This window comes from Pelophylax lessonae (genome assembly GCF_965119305.1).
Source record: "Pelophylax lessonae genome assembly, chromosome: 5".
Lineage (NCBI taxonomy): Eukaryota > Metazoa > Chordata > Amphibia > Anura > Ranidae > Pelophylax > Pelophylax lessonae.
Window position 1 is genome coordinate 39,029,287 of NC_138772.1, and position 17,126 is coordinate 39,046,412.

Here is a 17,126-nt window from a genome sequence, read left to right on the forward strand (position 1 = left end):
TAAGCAATGTATTTTTATTATAGCTAGAACTGGAACAATATGCAGACTTTGGTTATAATTGCACAGAAATATAAGGAAAACATAACAGAATTTTATTCAAAATTGGACTGTGTTGGAACGTGTGATACATTATGAAATAGCGTCCAGCTGCCAGGGGACAGAACCAGCAGCAGACATGAAAAAGGATGTGAATCCCTCACGCACAGTAGCACCATTGCTTGTGCCCCTACTGGCACTCAAACTTGCACCCTCCATGTCATTCATGCCACAATCTTCATGATTGTACCCATCACGAAGTGCAACATAGTTGTGAAGAACACATGCTGCTTTGACTGCACATATTGCATTATCCATTTTTAAATTGATAGATGTGTGCAGGAACCTCCACTTGTTAGCTAAAATTCCAAAGGCGCATTCAACAACTCGTCTTGCCCTGGTTAAGCGGTAGTTGAAAACTCTTTTTTCCACAGTCAGAGACCGATTTGAATAGGGCCTTAAGAGATGATGACTGAGAGCGAAAGCCTCATCTCCAACAAAAACAAATGGCTGTGGTGGTCCGTTTGTCCCTGGTAGTGGACAGTCCGGTGGCAGCTGAAGTCCATCTTCCCTCAACATTCTTCCGAATGTGGATCTCGCAAATATGCTCGAGTCTGAGCTGCTTCCATACGAACCTATGTCTACATAGCTAAAACAGTATTTGGCATCAGCCACTGCTAGTAAGACAAAAGAAAAGTATTTTTTGTAGTTGAAGAATTTACTTCCACTGCCAATGGGCTTCAATATTCTAATGTGTTTTCCGTCAATTGCACCAACACAATTTGGAAAATTGCAGTGGTCCCAGAAATATTCTGCTATCTTGCACCAGTCTTCTGTAGTGGGTTTCTTCAGGACCAAATCCTTAAGAACATTCCAGATGGCTCTGCAGGTATCATGGATAATATAGCTGGCAGTAGTTTTGCCAACCAAGAACTCATAATGTAAACTTGTAAAGGTATGTCCAGTTGCCAGGTACCTAAAAATAAAAAAATAATGTTAGAATGATGCATAAACTGGCTTGGACGAAGGTACCTGAGGAAATGAAGGAAGAAGATAGGCAGGAGAAAGACACTGTTGAAAAAAACATGGCAAACATAATCACAACCACTACTACATATATGTTACATGATAATTACATGATAATGTGTCTCTCCAAATGCCTCAGGAGGTAAGTAGGTTGGAAAATTTACCTCAATGTGATAATCAGTCTTTCTATGGGCGGAATACTCCTTCTGAATCTAGTGTTTTGTCTCTCTAGATGTGTGGAGAGCAGAGCCAACAATTCATCAAAACTGTAAAAAAAAAACATATATGGCATTTATCAACATTATCCATGTAAAAAATAACATACATAGAGACATATTTGTTAAAGAGTTGACATGAACATAAGTTCTGACCTTTTAATTGACATCCGTGTGTAATTAAAGAATTTGTCTTCATGAGCACGGAGGTCATGATAAAGGATCCTGAACTGGCCTCTCTCTTCCCTTTGGGAGATGACAGGATGGATCCAGAAGCGATGCCTTCTCCTTCTCCGGTCCTCTTCTTCCTCATCAATAACAGCTGCTACAGCAGCCATAATTACTGCTGCTCCAACATACTGCATAGCCAACATGTTTCCTGCAACATACACTACTATTCCAAAACAGGAAATTACATCACTAGCAGGAAAAGGAATCTTTTATGTGCAAGTCGCATACATCAAAGTCGCAACAAGTCGTAGCCGCAACAAGTCGTTGTAAATTCGTACACAAGTCGCACGTTTATCAAAGTACAAAGTCGCTATTGAAGACGCGCGACTTTGAAGTCGCACTAGTGGAAACCCAGCCTAAAGGAACACTGGGATTTATTTACTAAAACTAGAGGGAGCAAAATCTGTTGAGCTGTGCATGGTAGCCAATCACCTTCTAACTTCAACTTGTTCAATTAGACTTTGACAAAAAACCCAGAATCTGATTGGTTTCTATGCAGAGCTGCACCAGATTTTGCACTCTCCTTATTTAGTAAATCAACCCCACTGCCTCCTTGCCTATTCAGTGATAGTGGGTTGATTTACTAAACACAAACAGACTGTTCTCTTTGCAAGAGAACATTTTCCCCAGAGCTTAGTTTATGAGGGGAAGCTCTGTTGACTCCCTTCATCCAATTATGTTTTTTTTCCCTTGCACATGGATGGCTTCTCTTTGCAAAATTAAATTTCACCGCATTCACTAAGCTCTGGGGAAAATTGGAATGCAAAGTGCAAGCTCTCTTAAAAAGTGAACACCTTTTTGCCTTTAACCACTTGCCGACTGCCTAACGCCGATTTACGTCGGCGGTCAGCCCCTCACAGGCAAAGTGACGTAGGGCTACGTTGCTAGCCTGTGAGGGTCTAGGGAGCGAGCGTGCGCCGCCGGAGGCGCGCTCCCACTTGCTCACGGCCCCCCCCCGCGCATGTGCCCGGCGGACCCGATGTCCGCCGGGCACTCGCGATCGCCCATTACAGCGGGAGAAAGGCAGGTGGCTAATGTAAACACAGCCGCCTGTCATTCTCCCCTGTGTAAGAATAGTGATCATACGGTTCTACTATGTAGGACCGTTGATCACTGTTCTTACACCTCAAGCCACAGCCAATCACAGTTAGAAACACGCCCCTAGGGACACACTTAACCCCTCCCTCTGAAATAAAGTTAACCCCTTCCCTGCCAGTGTCATTTTTACAGTAACAGTGCATATGTATAGCACTGATTACTGCAGTCATGTCACTGGTAACCCCAAAAGTGTCAAAAATGTCAGTCAAGGGTCCGATCTGTCCACCGCAATATCGCAGTCCAGCAAAAAAAATCGCAGATCGCCGCCATTACCCGTTAAAAAAAAAAACAACAAAAATGACAAAAATCTTTCCCTTAGTTAGTAAACGCGATAACTTTTGCGCAAACCAATCAAAATACGCTTTTTGCGATTTTTTTTTTTTTACCAAACATATGTAGCATAAAACAAATTGGCCTAAAATGTTAAAAAATTTTGATTTTTACATTTTTTGGGGGGAATTTCATATAAAAAAATGTGAAAAATATTGTTATTTTTGCAGAATTGACGCTCTTTTTTTGTTTATAGCGCATGATCAAAAAATCGCACAGGTGATCAAATACCACCAAAAGAAAGCTCTGTTTGTGGGAAAAAAAGGACGTCAAATTCGTTTAGGTACGACCGCGCAATTGTCCTTTAAAGTCATGCAGTGCCGAATCGCAAAATAGGCCCTGGTCAGGAAGGGGGTAAAATCTTCCGGGGCTTAAGTGGTTAATAAATCAACCCCAGTGTCTTTTTAAAGCCATTTACCTCCTTATTAACCTTACTAGCACTCCCTTGCTGCTGTAGGCAGATGAAGTTTAGCCTTCCTGAAAGGATATCGCTATTTAGCAGCCACCGTGCAGAGAAGATGGAGGACAAGGGGAAAACTTGGTTCCTCTGAGGCCTCCATAGGTGTCATAAGGGAAGCAGCTGTTCGACTGGATGCTGCTGCCATTACTGATCTGGTGGCCATCTTTGATGTGAGCAGTGCTTATAAAAAGTATAACATCCTCCTAGGTAGGTGCTAGAGAGAAAGTAAAGTTTGTGCTCTGCTTACCAGAGGGGCTGCAGGTAAATCTATATTGTTCTCTGCCTACCAGAGAGCAGGATCTGTTAGTGAGGTCTGCTTATTGTGCTCAGAGTGCAACTCATTCTGTCTAGAGAGTGTTTTACGCTGGTCCAATAGGGAGGAATGTTGGACAGTGGGAGGAAACTTGACGAATTGGTCCATGGGCTTTTGATACAGTCCTGATGATTGGCAGAGGGAAAAGTCGCCTCGGTGCATGTTGGGATTCTGTATAAAAGCCAGGAGCACATGTGTTAGACGTCTTTCACTGGGGAGCGGAGTCTGTTCTGTCAATAAGGAAGGCATTGATCCTGTGTCCTGCAAAGCAGGGGCACCTAGCCATGCCTTCACCTAGTAAAAGCACCTCCCCCACTACACTAAAACACTGGCTAGGCAGTTAACCCTTTGATCGCCCCTGATGTTTAACCCCTTCCCAGCCAGTGTCATTAATACAGTGCATATTTTTCGCACTTTATCACTGTATTAGTGTCACTGGAACCCCAAAAAGTGTCAACAATATTGCAGGCTTCCTGATTGCTGCCATTACTAGTAGTAATAAATAAAAAAAAACTAATTTTAAATTCCATAAACATATTTCATAGTGTGTACACACTATAACCTCCTTATTCTTGTTTTTTACAAAGTATCATTTTATGTAGTGTTTTTTGTGGTGTTTAAGTTGAGTACTATGACATCACGGCCATTGATTTTGTTGGTCCTGCAGCCGTTTAAATTTACCATCTAAAGGCTTTAGGCCATTGGGATGTCATTTTTATAACTTTATAATATGTTAATTTTTAATATGGAAAATGTATATTTGGCTGTTTTCGGTGTAGCGATGTAATGGGTTTCTTGGCCACAAGGTGGAGCTGCTTCCCAGTCTGTGCCTTTCTACTTAAACAACTATTCTTAATTTAATTTGGGATTAGTTTTGATCATTTAAAATGATCTAAGAGGCCCGTTGTATGTTAAATTGTTTCCATCGGGTTTTCTACCATTTACTCGTATCTGTCTGTTTTCCGTGGGTAGGCAGTAATTGCAGACAGCTATGAGCGAGGTCCGGTCTCTATGGTGCCCATGAGGGGCGTATACTTCCGGGCTAGGTGTCACGTCCGGTTTCCACAAGGCGCCTATGATGGGCGGACTTCCGGACGAGGCCTGATTATCCCGCCTCCCTCTGCTATTTATTGGCGAGTGTCTCGGGCCAAGTCACACCCCTGACGACGTCACTCTATGATGAAATGCGTCGGAAATTGGCTGGCGCCGAGACGCATGCGCAGACAAGGGACGCGGTGGCCATCTTGTCGGTTAGAAACCCAAGCTACCGATTTGCAATTATACATCCATGGAAATGTAAGCTGCTTTTTATCTTCTGAAATAAATGCTTTGTTGAAATGCTACACCATGAGGGGATTTTGTCTTTTATATTTCCCGAGTGCCTGAAGGAGGAGTTGGGGGAACCCAGGTTTAAGATCATTGGAAAGAGGCTTCTGGAAATTGTCTGGTCCCTTCCTGCCAGTGTCAGCAATACTTTCTGGGCTTGTTTTGACCCGTAGGGGTCTGTACAGTCGGTAAGAGTACCCTGTTATTTTGCTCGGTGGTGGTCTTTCCTGTTTCACATTTCTCCATCATTACAGTGGATGTGGACTCTGCCAGCACTTTTGGGACTTACTCTTATATATTAATTTGTTTATCAGCATTGTTGGATATGGATTAGCGCGACACCATTTTACAACACACTATAACCTTTGTCGCAAACCAATCAATATAAGCTTATTGGGATTTTATTTGACCAAAAATATGTAGCAGAATACATATTGGCCTAAATTGAAGAAGAAATTCGATTTTTTAATTTTTTTTTTATTTTATTGGATATGTTTTATAGCGTAAAGTAAAAAATGTTGTTTTTTAAAAAATTAGCAGTCGTTTTTTGTTTATAGCGCAAAAAATAAAAACCGCAGAGGTGATCAAATCCCACCAGAAGAAAGCTCTCTTTGTGAGAAAAAAAGGACATACATTTTATTTGGGTAGAGTGTCGCACGACCGCGCAATTGTCAGTTGAATTAACGCAGTGCCGTATCACATAAAATGGCCTGGTCATGAAGGGGGTTAAATCTTTCCGGGGCTGAAGTGGTTAATACCATTAAATTACAATATGGGTTGTTTATCAATTTTATATGGAATATTCTTTTTTATTTGCTATATTTTTTTTCTGCAGAAGTGGAGTCACTGAGGTTGGAAATACATTTTTTTTTTTTAAAGGGTGCGATGAGCTTTAAATGGCTCATATGATTAAGGAAGCTCCTTTTAACTGTGCAGCCTCTCATTAGTCGTATTATTTTCTTGTTGCAATGGTTGAAAGTAACAGGTGCAGTTTTATTGAAAGCACAGTACAGCACTGCACGGAGATCAATATAGGGCCAACAATGGCTATCATGTACTTACTGTACATAGTCCCGGGGGGGGGGGGGGGGGGTTGAGGGGGTTATCCTCATTATTTTACTTTTTTATCACAGAAGGAAAAAAAATAGCCAAAAAAGTATAATAATTTTGTATGACAGCAGTCAAATACACACAAAAAAAACAAAAAACAAATACATAGAACAATAAGGCTACATTCAGGCTCCATTCACATGTCAGCATATGGATCGCGGGCGGAACCGCGGCGGAACCGCGATCCGGAGATTATTGCAAATCGCGGGATGCCTGTGCGTTGCCCGTTGATTTGCAATAGCCCCCCAAACGCTGAGCGATGTTGCTGCGATTTCCGCCTGCCGAATCGCGGTAACATCGCGCAAAAAGAATCGTGGGAGGCAATACGCTCCAAAGAAGCTCTTGTACTTCTTTGGGCGTAATGTGTCCCGCAATTTTTTTTTGCGCGATGTTACCGTGATACGGCAGGCGGAAATCGCGGCAACATCGCTCAGCGTTTGGGGGGCTATTGCAAATCAACGGGCAACGCACAGGCGTCCCGCGATTTGCAATAATCTCTGGATCGTGGGCGGAACCGCGGTGGTTCTGCCCGCGATCCATACGCTGACATGTGAACGGAGCCTCACACCTGAGCGTAGCATTTTCGCGTGTTTTTTCACGCGATTTTACCGCCATTTTTACCGCGATTTTTGTGCAGGCGTTTTTAGATTGAATAGAGACCAATGGAAAACGCCTGTAATCTGCCCAAAAAGAAGCTCATGCACTTTTTTGAGCGTTGGGCGTTTTGCTCACAGCATCAAAACGCTCAGATGTGAACAGGGGCCATTGAAATGAATAGGATTTGTCTTGTTGGGCGTTTTGAGAGCTGATCCTAGAGCAGAAAAACTCCTCAAAAACGCCCCAAAACGCCTACATGTGAACGGAGCCTAAAAGAAAAAAGAAATAAACTACCCTGGATTGATTTTTTAAAGCACATTTCACAGCTCAATCAGCCAAATTGAGAATATTTGCTTTGGTAAAATTTCACTACTAGCTTAAAGCGGAAGTAAAGTCTTCCGTTTTTTTTTTTCTTACCTGGAAAGTAAATGCATAATGTGCTAGTATGCATCGCAAACTAGCACATTATGTGACACTTACCTGCAAATGAAGCCCGCGTTGTCCTCGCTGGCGGCCGCATCTATCTTCGCCCGTCTTCCTTCTGGGTCTAAGGACTCCGGCTGTGTTACTGGTCGGAGCCACGTGACGTCACTCCCACGCATGCGCACGAGTGCTGACAGTCACGGCACAGGGCTCTGAAGAAACTACACGAGAGGCTGTTCCTTCAGAGCGCATGCGCTGATGATGTCACTGGCTGCATACAATGTAAATATCTCCTAAACGGTGCAAGTTTAGGAGATATTTACAGTACCTATAGGTAAGCCTTATTATAGGCATACCTATAGGTACAAGTTATAAAGGTGGGTTTACAACCACTTTAACCACTTGCCGACCGCCGCACGACTATTTACGGCGGCGGTCAGCCCCTCACAGGCAAAGCGGCGTAGGTCTACGTTGCTAGCCTGTGAGGGTCTAGGGAGTGAGCGCGCCCCGCCGGAGGTGCGCTCCCACTCGGTCAAGGACCCCCCCGCGTGTGTGACCGGCGGACCCGATGTCCGCCGGGCACTCGCGATCGTCCGTTACACCGGGAGAAAGGCAGGCAGCTAATGTAAACAAAGCCACCTGTCATTCTCCCCTGTGTAAGAATGGAGATCATACGGTTCTACTATGTAGGACCGTTGATCTCTGTTCTTACACTAGTAGCCACATCCAATCACAGTAAGAAACACGCCCCTAGGGACATACTTAACCCCTCATTCCCAAAAAAAGTTAACCCCTTCCCTGCCAGTGTAATTTTTACAGTAACAGTGCATATGTATAGCACTGATTACTGTAGTAATGTCACTGGTAACCCCAAAAGTGTCAAAAATGTCAGTCGAGGGTCAGATCTGTCCGTCGCAATGTCGCAGTCCCTCGAAAAAAAACGCAAATCGCCGCCATTACTCGTTAAAAAAAACCAACAAAAATGATAAAAATCTTTCCCTTAATTAGTAAACGCAATAACTTTTGCGCAAACCAATCAAAATACGCTTTTTGCGATTTTTTTTTTTTACCAAACATATGTAGCAGAAAACAAATTGGCCTAAAATGTAAAAAAATTTTGATTTTTACATTTTTTTGGGGGGAATTTTATATAAAAAATGTGAAAAATATTGTTATTTTTGCAAAATTGACGCTCTTTTTTTGTTTATAGCGCATGATCAAAAAATCGCACAGGTGATCAAATACCACCAAAAGAAAGCTCTGTTTGTGGGAAAAAAGTACATAAAATTTGTTTAGGTACAGCGTCGCACGACCTCGCAATTGTCCGTTAAAATCACGGAGTGCCGAATCGCAAAATAGGCCCTGGTCAGGAAGGGGGTAAAATGTTCCGGGGCTTAAGTGGTTAAAGTGGAATTCTAGGCATACACTACTGACATCTATCCTACCTAACCTATGTAAGAAACTGTATATCTGTATATTTACCATTTTCAGCCTGCTCAGATTTGTTCAGATGATCCGGCTCCCTTGTGTCAGCCAGCAGCAGCTGCAGGGGATAGGAGGGAGCATCGACATCAAATGTGCCACAGGAGCCTATGGGTGACATCACCGCCATTACTAGCCATTGTCGGCACGCTCTCCTCCCCCCTGCAGCTGCTGCTGGCTGACACAGGGGAGATCACATAACCCAGGGCTGTAACTACAGGGGGTCGCAATTATGACCCGGCCTAATGCTCCAGAGGGGCCTGTGTGACCCCCCTGTACACGTGGATAGAAGGGGTGGATATAGAGGAACCAATCCTTTCCATTTCCTTCCTGCAGTGGCTTCCTCTACCTACCGCAAGCATTCAGCGGCTTCAGGAGGAAAATGGAGAGAATCGGTTTCTCTATATCATGCCCCCCCCCCCCACTTTCTATCCAGGTCACTTGTCTTCTAATGCCCTCAACCCCCTATGAACCTCCCCATCCCTGGCTTCTCCCCTTTCCTGCCGGCAGCTGCTGCGGGGGATGTGTCAGGATAGAAAGTGGGGAAGGGGACAGCAAATGTGTAATTGTACCTATCCCTTCCTTTTCTGAATGGACAGCGTCAGTGATTGGTGCTGATCACTTACTGTCCATTCATATATGAGGCATAATAAACTGCTTCAGTTTGTGAATAAACGGGAATCTCTGTACAGAGCTACTTTTTGTCCATTTATTCTGTGCTGCGGAGGCTGTCTCCTCAATCTCTGTCCCAGAGGTGAAACATCAGAGGTCAGTTATATCTCACCAAATCCCCACAATTTGACTCCTAAAAAATTGTAAACAAAAATTATAATAAAAAATAAATTGTAACAAATAAATAAATAAGTGAAATATCTATATTAATTCCCGTGCTGGTAAGATGATAAAACAATATGAATGAACCAAAACTTAATATAAAGTAGTGAATAAATACTCTCTTTAAAGAAATAAATACGTGGATATGAATATATAAAAATGAATAAAATATAGGTGCAAGTATGCAGCTGCTGCAACTCTAAGTAAACCTTAGGTAAAATATATAAAACCAAAATTAAGCGGCGCTAGCATATAAAAACTGCAATAACAATTTTAGTGATATTTGTGAAATAAATAGGTAAACAAATAGTCCTTGTGATATCAGTGAAGAAATCCAAATAAAGTGCTCGAGTGCAGAAATAACTTAAAAGTGCTCCAAGGTGATGGTGACCCCTCTTGGCTCCCCACTCACCACAATGCCAGATTGTTAGCGCTTGAAGTATATGCTACACAGAGCCTCCTTTCAGGGACTATCATTCGGTGTATTCGTATATCCTCAGATAGAAGTGGGTATGATCCGCCTCCGTATTCACCATTAAAACATAAAAGGACCGCACATAGTGAAGTATGTATTTACGATTTATTGCCAAATTAAAGGTTTAAAACATACTCACAAACAGAATAAAATGGTATCGCATTTATCACAAACTCGTGGACGCCGCAGTTGGCGTGCATTCCACAGTGTGACCAGGAAGTGCTTAACCGGAAGTGACGATACTTCTAGTCCGTGCCGGAAGTTGCGTCAACGCGTTTCACCCTCCCTCAGGGCATTTTCAAAGACATCACATCCGGCCTACGGACTTTATTTATATCTGATATAAGGCGGACGTCATATCCGGATTTGCTGTTATTAAACTGCTCTAATATTCATAATATTGGTGGCCATACCAAATTCTATAATCTATTTATTATATTTATTATATTGTTGCATTATTATATTAAATATATATTTTATTGACGGATGGTACGTCCGGACATCACTTCCTGTTTACATAATAAACTTTATTGATTTATACGATGTGGACATGAACAAAGAAACAAACGATAATTAAGTCATATTAATGTATTATTACCTGTAGATAATATTAAACAGAAAAAAACTTTATTTGGTGATATTATTATATTAATTAATGTGCCGATATTCATAATAATAAATAAGTGATGTGTTTAAACATTATTATTTGGCGATATAAAAAATATATATATAATTGACCATAAATAGAAGTGAAAAAAGTGTTATTTCAATTTATGTATTATTAAACATATGAAAGGATAATACAAATTTATTTTTAAATAAATGAATCATTAAATATTGGCAAATAAGATATTTTATTTTATTATATTAAAATATTGGGTATTTTTATAAACTATAAGGACTATATAGGTGTTATTAAAAAATTCGGTTAAAGCGCAATTTGCACTGATTAACATTGTATTTTTGTATCCTCTGTGATTATGTATGCTGTCTGTGTATTTCTTGTACAATGTTTTATTGTCCTGTGCCATTCCTAAATAAAGTTCTTTTTCTGATTAAAAAAAAAAATTCGGTAAAAAAGGATTTTATTATGGAGACTAAAAGAGCTACATTTATATATGTTACTATGGTGACTGGCTAATTGTCACCTAAAGGATGTGAATAAATAAATTGATATTAAAATGTTCCAATGTTATTTGGTGAATATTTTAGGAGGGGATTTTTAATAAATATATAAAAATGTATGATTAAAAATGTATATTGTCACATTAAAATATTATTAAATAATTTAACAATTAAATAGTGGAAGCCTGGATCAAATTTTATTAAATAATTTACCAATTAAATAAAAAGCAGTTGAGGTCTAGATCAACATTAAGGCCTTTGGGTTTTAAAGTTTCCAAGCGATGAATCCACTGGGTTTTGTTTTGTGAAATGGCTTTTTTTTAGGTTGCCTCCTCTCCACTGGGGCTCTACCCTATCTATACCACAAAAAGTTAAAAGACTTGGATCACACTGATGTGCTACTTTAAAATGTTGGGAGAGGCTATGGTTTTTGAAACCTTTTTTTATATTTAAAACGTGTTCCCTCAACCTTACTTACTACTATACCAATATAAGACAGGAATATGCTTTGAAAGCAGCGAAGTTGGCCCTTGATCAAACAGAAATCAAAACCAAACAAAAAGAATTCCTCTTACAGGGATTAGAAAAATACCCAATATTTTAATATACCAGTAATAAAATAAAATATCTTATTTGCCAATATTTAATGATTAATTTATTTAAAAATAAATTTGTATTATCCTTTCATATGTTTAATCTATATTAATAAAATGCAAGTGTCTGGACTGCGGCACATTTAACGCAGCTTGCTGATTGGCAGGCAGCAACACCCGCAAAACCTTCCTGTTGGGGTCAGTGAGCTGCGCTGGAAATGCGTGCGCTTGGCTCACAGTTGTGATGTATTTGTTCCATTATAAATTGATTATCCGACATGACAGAGGCATCATCCGACAGGCCTCTTCCTCCGGAGCCGCGCTCTTCTCCGCCACGAGGTGAAGTACTTCTCCTTCCCCAGCTGGATTGGAACGCCAGCCAATCCTGAATAGGATGCTGAAAGGTGGGCGGGGATCTGCTCCTGTACACGCCCACCTGCCGCGAGTACGAGACTTCTAATGCAATGCCCTGGCCGCGAGAGTCAATGCCCGTGCACAGTGAAGAACACTGTGCACGAGAGTTGTAGTTTTCGGCAAGATGTTTCAATGCAACTGCGCATGCGCCCGACATTTGGAGCTGCATATAGTTGGGAGTTTTCGGCAAGATGTTGCGCCCGCATTTGGAGCTTATATACTTAAAGGATTTAAAAAAAAATAAAATCGGCAGCATGGTTAACACTACTGATAGATATTTAACTACTTATTTAAATGGAAAGATTTAAAAAAAAAAAAACTTAATAAATACCAGTGCCTGGCAGTTGAAAATTTGGTGTGTGTATATATATATATATATATATATATATATATATATATATATATATATATATATATATATATACATATACATACATACATACATACATATATACATACATACATACGTTCTAGCGCCCGTTAATTTAACGGGCTTAATGTCTAGTAATACATAAATTCAAATAACACTTTTTTCACTTCTATTTATGGTTAATTATATATATATTTTTTTTATATCACCAAATAATAATGTTTAAACCCATCATGTATTTATTATTATGAATATCGGCACATTAATTAATATAATAATATCACCAAATAAAGTTTTTTTCTGTTTAATATTATCTACAGGTAATAATACATTAATATGACTTAATTATCGTTTGTTTCTTTGTTCATGTCCACATCGTATAAATCAATAAAGTTTATTATGTAAACAGGAAGTGATGTCTGGACGTACCATCCGTCAATAAAATATATATTTAATATAATAATGCAACAATATAATAAATATAATAAATAGATTATAGAATTTGGTATGGCACTGGCCGCCAATATTATGAATATTAGAGCAGTTTAATAACAGCAAATCCGGATATGACGTCCGCCTTATATCAGATATAAATAAAGTCCGTAGGCCGGATGTGATGTCTTTGAAAACGCCCAGAGGGAGGGGGAAATGTGTTGACGCAACTTCCGGCACGGACTAGACGTATCGTCACTTCCGGTTAAGCACTTCCTGATCACACTGTGGAATGCACGCCAACTGCGGCGTCCACCAGTTTGTGATAAATGCGATACCATTTTATTCTGTTTGTGAGTATGTTTTAAACCTTTAATTTGGCAATAAATTGTAAATACATACTTCACTATGTGCGGTCCTTTTTTGGCATTGTGGTGAGTGGGGAGCCAAGAGGGGTCACCATCACCTTGGAGCACTTTTAAGTTATTTCTGCACTCGAGCACTTTATTTGGATTTCTTCACTGATATCACAAGGACTATTTGTTTACCTATTTATTTCACAAATATCACTAAAATTGTTATTGCAGTTTTTATATGCTAGCGCCGCTTAATTTTGGTTTTATAAATAAATAAATAAATAAAATGGTAAAAAATAAATGACAAAAAGCCCAATGGGGCTCCTAAAAAAATTGTAAAAAAAAAATATTAATAAAAAATAAATTGTAACAAATAAATAAATAAATAAAATGGTAAAAAAATAAATGACAAAAAGAAAAACTACTGACGCCAGTGGTGGAACGACCAGGGTCACAAAGGTGGCACTTGCGACTGGGCCCTTGCATTCCACCACTGTGGGGGTGGGGGGGGCCAAGAAAGCAGAACATGGGAAAGGATCCCACTGGGGGACCGTAATAAAGGGCCCCACAATGAGAGTAAATGGCCCTGGGATCAGTGGGAAGGGCCCAAGGCTCAGAGCGAGGGCCCTGGCCAGGGTTTTTTTTTTTCATCAGAATCCATACCTGGTTAGGTGTTATTTTTCATGGCAAACTAGATTTTCACGTTTAGGGCCAATTTAAAGTGTTAATAAACCCAAAAGCAAACATTAATTATATTACAGCTTACCAATTCTTAGATGGGATGGCTGCATTCATTTTCAATTTAAGGCTTTCTTTTTTCTATTTTCATCTGGTGATCCAGCCATTAAGTTTGTTGTTTTTCAAAAGAACAAGCTCTCCTGCAAATGTATCTATTTACATGAATGTGATAAATCATTTACCACTGCCAGGGGTGCTTACAATGATCAGTTTTATTTATTTATTTATGTAAAGCCTTTATCCCAAAAGGAACAAAACTGTTTGCTGTAACTGACTATAATGTGCCTTTCCATCCTAGGCTATGGGGCTGTGTGTTTCTATTGATACACATAGTGTAGGGAGACACAATTCTAGTCTCTACATTCAAGCTTGGCTCCATAGGATGCTACAAGAGAAAGGAGCCCCCCCTAAAACAGGAAGCCTGGGGCGGTGGCCATGGCTCCAGCTTACACAGAAACATAGGTAAGGAATAAAGATAAAGAAGCTGCATGCTCTAGCAAGTGAATAAATCAGCTGCTGAAAGTGTTCTAACCACTGGATGACTGCCCTATAGCAGTTTTACTGGTCTGGGGAGCGCATGCCCACCACCAGCGACCCACCGGCGACCCACCGGCGACCCGCTCCCACTGTGATTATACACAGCAGGAGCTGATCTGCGGGTATCACAGACTCGATGTCTGCCAGCATCTGCCAATAGTTCGGTACACAGGCAGAACAGCAGTCTGCCTATGTTCTGTCAGTAGGGAAGGCATGGATCCTGTGTTTCTGCAGAGACATAGGTCAATGCCTTACCCTAGTAAAAGCACCTCCCCCACAGTACACAAACACTGGCTAGGCACACAGTTGTCCCTTTGCTCGCCCCTGGTGTTAACCCCTTCCCAGCCAGTGTCATTAGTACAGTAACAGTGCGTATTTTTAACACTGATCACTGTATTAGTGTCACTGATTCCTGCAAAGTGTCAAAAGTGTCAGTTAGTGTCGGATTCGGCCGCCGCAATATTGCAGTCCCACTATAAGTCGCTGATCACCACCATTACTAGTAAAAAAATAAAAATATCCCATAGTTTGTAGACGCGATAACTTTTGCGCAATCCAATCTATATACGCTTATCGATATTGAATGATATTTGATGAAATTGATGAAGAAATTCGATTTTTTACATTTTTTTATTGGATATGTTTTATAGCAGAAAGTAAAACAATTTAGGTTTTTTTTTTTAATTTGTCAGTCTTTTTTTTGTTTATATCGCAAAAACTAAAAAACGCAGAGGCTTTTAAATACCACCAAAAGAAATCTCTATTTGTGGGAGAAAAAGAGCATCAATTTCATTTGGGTACAGCGCCGCACGACCGAGCAAATGTCAGTTAAAGTAATGCAGTGTCATATCTCAAAAAATGACCTGGTTATTAGGGGGGGGGGGGGGGAGGCCCCTTTTCACCCTTGTGTGACTTGTCCTGCAATTTGGGACTGCAAAGTCGCATGACAAGTCATACCACATGATTTTCAATGAGTACCGTTCATATCTGTACGACTTCAAGTCACAACGACTTCAAAGTAGTCCCTGAATTACTTTGGTCCGATTTTAATGCGTTTTGAGGTCCAAAGACTTAGGCATTGCTTCAAGTCCAGTCAAAATTACGGGATATCGCGTAACAAAAAAATCACAAGTAAAATTGCGCCACTTTTCAGTCGCACAAATGTGAAAGGGGCCTAAATCTCCCAGAACTGAAGTGGTTAAAAAATGGAGGGTTTAATATCATTTTAAGCCCCCATTCACATCTGGGCGATTTCACATGTCAAATCGGAGCCTATTGCTGCACTGTCTGAATTGGTGCGACGCCCGCTTTGCGGCATCGCACCGATTCCCAAAAGTAGTTTCTGCGCTACTTTTGGTGACTTTGGGGGTCGATTTCAACAGACATCTGTGCAGGAACCTGCATAGATGTCTAAAAAATTGCCCACGAACTCGCAACTGATTTGCGGGTTCGAAATTGTAAGGGATTCAGTTGAACTCGCACGATTTTATTTTGAAATTATATTTTTATTTGCACAAAAAATAAGCACATTACAGAAACATTATAATGGCAGAAAACATACATAGTAGGGAGTGGTGCCCCCATAAAAAATAAAGAAGCAAAGAACAGTGTAACTGCAAAAGTAGGTAATCAACCAGTACAGAGCTGCAAAAACTGTGAGTAACCATCAAAAATACAATAGCATACAAATATACATATATTATATAACTATAACACTGCTTGGCGTCTTTCTCCCCCCTCGGAGGAACTTCATTTTACCGCCCAGACTTGTATATACCTATAGCCATCAAGATGGCTTTTAATGCGATTGTTCCTGTTTTATATCAGTCCTAATTGACTGGTCAGAGGGTACTGGACTCAACACCTCTTCCCTGTGATTAGTCCCTGGCAATTGGCTTTTGGTCTATCTAGGGGCTCCAGCGCCCCCTCTATGTTGGCTCTCTTGGGCTGCCTGTGGTGTCAGTTGGGCGATCAGTCCGGAGTGTACAGCTTTTTCTAAATTTCTATGTAACTTGTCCACTTGGGATGCCATAACTGGCCTTTGAAAAAGCTAGATTGCGAAACGCGTCAGACCCGTCCCTATCTGGCTGTGACTACAATGGTTACATTATGTATTGTGCTAGACTTTGATTGTTTTCAGTCCAAACCTTTTAATTGTTTTACATTTTATCTACTCTAATAAAATGGATGTTACAATTAACTGTTTCTATAGCTTATTCTGAACTTTAACTCACCAAGTTGATAACCCTTCTCATCATCCCACTTTTATTGGAATAGCGGGTGCCCTCCCACCTTGTGGTTTGGACCTCGCTTTACCCATATTTTATTTATGTGCCAAACCGGGATTGGAGGGTTATCCAATTAAGTGATGTATCCAACAATCTTTTCTTCTTTTTTCTTTTTGTAACGTGATAACTCTGAGAAACAGTAGGATCAGGTTGAATTCAAGGCATATGAATCCCAGTCATCCCAGACAGCATTGAACTTAGTGAGCTCATCATGTACCCTTGCCGTTTCCCGAATGTCCGAAACTAGCTTCAAGAAAAGGGGTTTATCTAGGGGGGAGTGCTGCAACCAACACAGTGGTACTGCCCTCTTAGCTGCC